Source organism: Arvicanthis niloticus, chromosome 20 (assembly GCF_011762505.2).
Source record: "Arvicanthis niloticus isolate mArvNil1 chromosome 20, mArvNil1.pat.X, whole genome shotgun sequence".
Classification (NCBI taxonomy): domain Eukaryota; kingdom Metazoa; phylum Chordata; class Mammalia; order Rodentia; family Muridae; genus Arvicanthis; species Arvicanthis niloticus.
The window spans coordinates 412,521-418,571 of record NC_047677.1 but is presented as its reverse complement, the minus strand read 5'-3'; the positions used below and the strand labels follow the sequence as shown (position 1 = coordinate 418,571).

Genomic DNA, 6,051 nt, shown 5'->3' with positions numbered 1-6,051 from the left:
ATCTTCGGTGCACAAATGGACATACTTCCCACTCTCCACCACAGAAATGTCTTCCCCACTCTCCACCACAATGACATTCTTTTCACAGTCCACCTCAGGGACATCATCCCCACTGTCCAACACAGGGACGTTCTCCCCTTGGAAAACACGGGGACATGCTCCTGTGTACCACAGGGACGTCCTCTACACTGTCCACCACAGGGAAAGGATCTTCACTGTTCACCACATAAACATCCTTCCCACTGTCCACAAAAGAGACATTGTCCACACTGTCCACCAAAGAGACATTCTCCTGTGCATCAAAGGGACGTCTTCGCCACTGTCCACCACAGGGATGTATTTCCTATGGTCTGCCACAGGGAGGTCCTCCCTACTGTACACCACAAGTATGTTCTTCCAACTGTCCAGCAAAGAGACATTTTCACCACTGTCCACCACAGGGATGTCCTCCTGTATACCACAGGTACATCTTTATCACTGTCCACCACAGTGGCATCCTCCCCATTGTCCACCATTGGATCTTGCTCCCCAATGTCCACTACAAGGACATCCTCCTGTGCAGCACATTAAATCCATCCTCGCACTGTATACCACAGAGATGTCCTCCGTGCTGTCCACCACAGGGACATGTTCCACACTGTCCATCACAGGGATGTTTTCCTGAGCACCATAGGAATGTGCTCACCACTGTCCAGAAGGTCATCCTTTCAACTGTCCACCACAGAGAAGTCCTCCCTACTGTCAACCACAGGGATGTCCTCTTAACTGTCCACCACAGGCATGTCCTCCCCAATGTCAAACACAAGGATGGCCACTCCACTGTCCACCAAAGGAACAACCTCCCAAATTCTCACAATGAGAATATTCTCCCCACGGGCCACCACAGAGATGTCCTCCCCACATTCAACAACAGGGTCATCCTCCGCACTGTTCCCATCTTTAAAATTCTCCCCACCCTCCACCACAAGGACATCCTCCCCACTGTCCAAAACAGGAGCATCCTCCCCACTGACCACCACAAGGACATTCTTCTCACTGTCCAAGAAAAAGATGTCCTCTCCACTTTTCACCACAGGGACATCCTCCCACTGTCCACCACAGGGATGTCCTCCCCACTGTCCATCACAGTGTCATCCTTCTGAGCACCACAGGGACGTCCTCCCCATTGTCCACCACAAGGTTATCCTCCCCACTGTTCACCACAGGGAAGTCCTCCTCAGTGTCCACCACAGAGATGTCCTCTACACTGTCCACCACAGGGACGTCCTCCTCACTGTCCACCACATGGACAGATGTCCCATTGTCCACCACAGAGAAATCCTCCCCATTGTTTACCTCAGGAACATCCTCCCCACTGTCCACCACAGGAACGTCCTCCTCACTGTCCACCACAAGGATGTCCTGCCCGCTATCCACCATAGGGATATACTCCCCACTGTCCACCCTAAGGACAACTTTCCCTCTGTTCACCACACATATGTCCTCCTCACTGGCAACCACAAAGACATCTACCCAATTGTTCACCACAAGTACATCCTCTTCACTGTCCACCACAAGATGTCCTGTCATTTTTAACCACAGGGAAGTCCTTCCCAGTGTCCACTACAGGTGCATGCTCCCCACAGTCCACCATTGGAACCTTCTTTCAATTTTCCACCACTGGGATGTCCTTCCCACAATCCAGCACATGGAAGTCCTCTGAACTGTCCATCACAGGGAAGTACTCTTTATTGTCCACCACAAGCCGTCCTCCTGTGTTGGGCCTTGGACGAGGTAACTCCATATAACCTGTTACTTTCAATCACGTAGGACAGGTAGAGGGCGTGATTAACAAGTCTCTACCTCCAGAAATTTAAATATTAATGAATTATCAAAAGGCCAGGGGCGTAGCTAATTAAGTTATTCCCTCCCCTTTCTCCCTTCCCTATAAGACTGGTCTCCCCTGGCCTTTGGGGGGGGGGGAAGCGCACAACACCTGAATCCATTCACCATGCCATGAACAATAAAAGCTTTGGAAACCGGACTCCACTTGTCCATGGTCTCTCTGCCTGATTCCCAGCTTTTGGAACCCTGGAACCTTGCCGATGCAGACGCCGGCCCGCCCACTGACAGCTGCATGAATGTGGGATCTTCCGCTGGCGGCGCAGGAAGCCCTGGTGCCGGACCACCCTGAGACTCTGTCGCTGGACTCCCTCCCTTCCCCCCGCCCGTGAAATTTCTGCCCCACAGATGGCGCAACCAACGTGGAGCACGACCACCCATGCGTCTACAAGAAAAATTTTGGCTGAATCTGCTAAGCAAATATACTTCCTGCGAGATGTGAGGTCTCTTGGTCCTCTCTCAGCGCGCCCCCGCGCGTTCCCCGCCTCCATTCTGCCGGAGTTCAGAGACCCCAGTTGGAGGCCAATCTCGGCGTATGGATCTGCTGCCCATACGACCCCCACATTCTCCCATTTTGCCGTGCCCACCCATCGCCGAGGCTTGGGCCCAAAACAGAGATTTCCCACCAAGAGACTCCTACTGCAGAGTTTGCCTTGTACACTGTGAGTGCCCTGCTTATCCCCTGCTCCTCTACAATAGCTCTATCTCTGACAAAGGATGGTGCAGACCAGCGACAGAGATCCACACTCGTGCACCCACGCACGGGCCTACATTGTTTCCCACAGGTGGTGGACAACGTGGGCAGAGCCAGCTCCACAAGCGCCCCCCGCTGGTGTCTGCAAAAACCGTGAGTAACATCTCTCTCTGTCCACCCTACCCCCTCTTTCTTTCTCTGATTCTTAACTATAGCCTAACCCCTGCCTAATACAAAAGAACTAGGTCTCTCTCCCCACGTGTTCTCCAGCTCAAGGGCAAGATGGCGGCGGCTTCTTAGCCCCCCACTCTTCCCTTCCCCCCAGCTCCACAGAGGGAGTTCATTCACAGCTAATAGCTGTCTTTCAAGCCACAGCACCTGCTGTAACCCTCTTTCTAAGACTCCCTTGGCTGAGAGACTCCTTCTCGCGGCTGAGACCGTCCTCTCTCTCTCTCTCTCTCTCTCTCTCTCTCTCTCTCTCTCTCTCAAAATCATCAACTCCAAACTCTAGCCCCTAGCGTCCTGCCAGGTAGCTTCTTTCCCTATTCCCCCATCATATGCGACAGGCTACAGCTATTTGGCTTAACCTGCTTGCCTGAAGCAACAGGGCGGAACCCTGCTTGCTACCCAGCCCTGTGTTCCTTAGCCAGCTATGCTTCCCCTCACCCTCAATCATTTGCAGCTGACTAAAGCTACTTAGCTCAGCCAGCTTGCCTGAAGCAGCGGATCTAAAATCCTGCCTGCACCCCTTGCCCCACTGCTGCCTGCCAGATTCTCTCAAAGCTGCTGACTCCAATCCAGATTCCACGTGTCTTTCCCATAGACACAGACTCTCACTCTTTTTGACTCTTAGCCCTCCTCCTTACTTCTTGCTTGCCTTAAACTTTTCTTCAAAGTTGGCCTTTACTTTTATCTACATTTAAAAGACAAAGAAAAGCGGGAATGCAGAACCTCTCTGCCAGAGCACCCAGACACCACATGGCAGAGCTAGGCCCCTCCCCCCACTGCTTCTAAACCCGCCATTACTGCTCCTCCCCAACAGGAGGACCTGCAACAAACATTCCTGTTTTTCAACCAAAATTTTTAAACGTTTCCTTTTCTTCCTAACAGGAACACCTAGAACAACAATGCTTGTGTTTTTTCAACCAAAAATTTGTTATTTTTTCTATTTTAATGCTGCTTTTTCTCTCTAATACTCGTGATAAATGTCCAACATTATTTTTCAATCTTTATAATTTCTTCAAGGTTTAAAAGCCATCTAATTTCCTTCCACAGTTAAGTCAACGTTCTGATCACCATTTCTTAAGTCTTAATTAACAACTAATTTCTTTTACAGGCAAACTGTTGCTGCCAATCTCAGATACAAAATTAACATTGTTTTTCTCCCTCAGCCATCCAAAAACAGACTCAAAGATACCTTCCAAGACTAAACTTTCCTCAAACTCCTTTGCTTTTCCAGTATCTTAACGACAGGCCATAAGGTGCTTGTTCCCAAGCAATTTAATGCTCCATATCCAGCCTACAGACATCTCCCTACCAGAGATGCTCCTTCCCTGCTGTGATTATCCTACAGGTATATCCACAGATCCAACAGAGTCCAGCCATCCTCTGGAAACTGCGTGAGATGCCAAGCTGCTTCCTCCCAGACACCTCATCTGATTGCAGACTCCAGAGACATGCTGAGATCCAGTGACAGCGCCACCTCCTGGAACCTGCCAAGCTGCCTTCTTTCAGTCATCTCATCTGACTGAAGACCCCAGAACATGCTGAGATCCAGAGACCCACACCAGGCTCCAGAGATGCACACCAGAACCCGGAGATGCTCACTACAGAAGACAGATCCAGACCTTCCAGCTACAAATGAACTCTTTTGCCAAAGTCACATAGCTAAAGTTACATGTTAGTGAGGAAAACATAATGTCTATTTAGATTGATCAGATGTCATTACCCTCAAACTGTACAATCTGTATTTAATTGTTTCAATGATTCCCTGCCTTTCAAACCCTACCCTCAATTCCCATTACCCTTGACTTAGTTATGCTACACCCTCTGGCCTTCATAGTGTTTTATTTTGACCACCTCATCCAAAATTTTCACTAAAAACAGTGAGATGTTGGGCCGTGAAGACATGGTTTGGACATATCCTGGTTGAACGGGCTTTAAACCCCGGAGACCCTTTTAGGGACGGTAGGATGTTTTGCCCTGTTCCTAGGCCCCCTTGATAGAGCACTGGGTTTGAGATAGCCAGGAGACCCAACAGGACATTGCCTGTCAGGGACGGCATATTATCTCCCCGTGCTCTGGGACTCCAGACTACTTCCACATGGTCCACATCTCTCATTAACACAGAGTTGCCCCTCCTTTTATGAAAAAAAAGAGCGTGGGATGTTGGGCCTTGGATGAGGTAACTCCATTTAACCTGTTACTTTCAGTCACGTAGGACAGGTAGAGGGCGTGATTAACAAGTCTCTACCTCCAGAAATTTAAATATTAATGAATTATCAAAAGGCCAGGGGCGTAGCTAATTAAGTTATTCCCTCCCCTTTCTCCCTTCTCTATAAGACTGGTCTCCCCTGGCCTTTGGGGGGGGGAAGCGCACAACACCTGCATCCATTCACCATGCCATGAACAATAAAAGCTTTGGAAAACCGGACTCCACTTGTCCATGATCTGTCTGCCTGATTCCCAGCTTTTGGAACCCTGAAACCTTTCTGATGCAGCCACCGGCCCGCCCACTGACAGCTGCATGAATGTGGGATCTTCCGCTGGCGGCGCGGGAAGCCCTGGTGCCGGACCGCCCTGAGACTCTGTCGCCGGACTCTCTCCCTTCCCCTCGCCCGCGAAATTTCTGCCCCACACTCCTGTGCACAACAGGAATGTCCTCCATACTGTCCACCACCAGGATGTCCTACCCACTGTCCACCCCACTTCAATCCTTCACACTGTACATCACAGGAATGTCCTCCCCTCTGTCCACCACAGGGACATTCTTGCCACTGTCCACCACAGAGACGTCTTTCTGTGTATCACAGAGACGTCCACTCCACTGTCCAACACAGAAACATCCTCCCAACTGTCCACCACAGTGTTGACCTCCCCACTGTCCACCTTAAGGATGTCCTCCACACTGCCCAATACAGGCATATTTTCCCCACTGTCCACCACAGTTTCATCCTCCTCACAATCTACCACATAGCTGTCCTCACCACTGTCCACCACAGGGACATCATTTTCACTGTCCACCACAGAAACATCCTCCCCACTGTCCACTACAGTTACATCTTTTTTACTGTTTACCACAGAGATATCCTCCTCACTGTCCACCACAGTGATGTCCTCTGCACTGTCTACCAAAGGGACCTCCTCCTTTTATTTTTTTATTTTATTTTTATTGTCCCCCACACGGTCATCCTCCTGTGCACCACAGAAACGTCCTCCCCACTTTACACCACAAAGATGTCCTCCCAACTGTCCAC

At 50.1% G+C, this 6,051-nt stretch overlaps 1 pseudogene; it reads right to left on the bottom strand.

Annotated features, from left to right (window-relative positions):
* Positions 1-2,340: 2,340 nt before the first annotated feature.
* The window catches only part of LOC117724662 (Y-box-binding protein 3 pseudogene), a 28,187-nt pseudogene continuing 24,476 nt past the window's right edge, over positions 2,341-6,051 (bottom strand).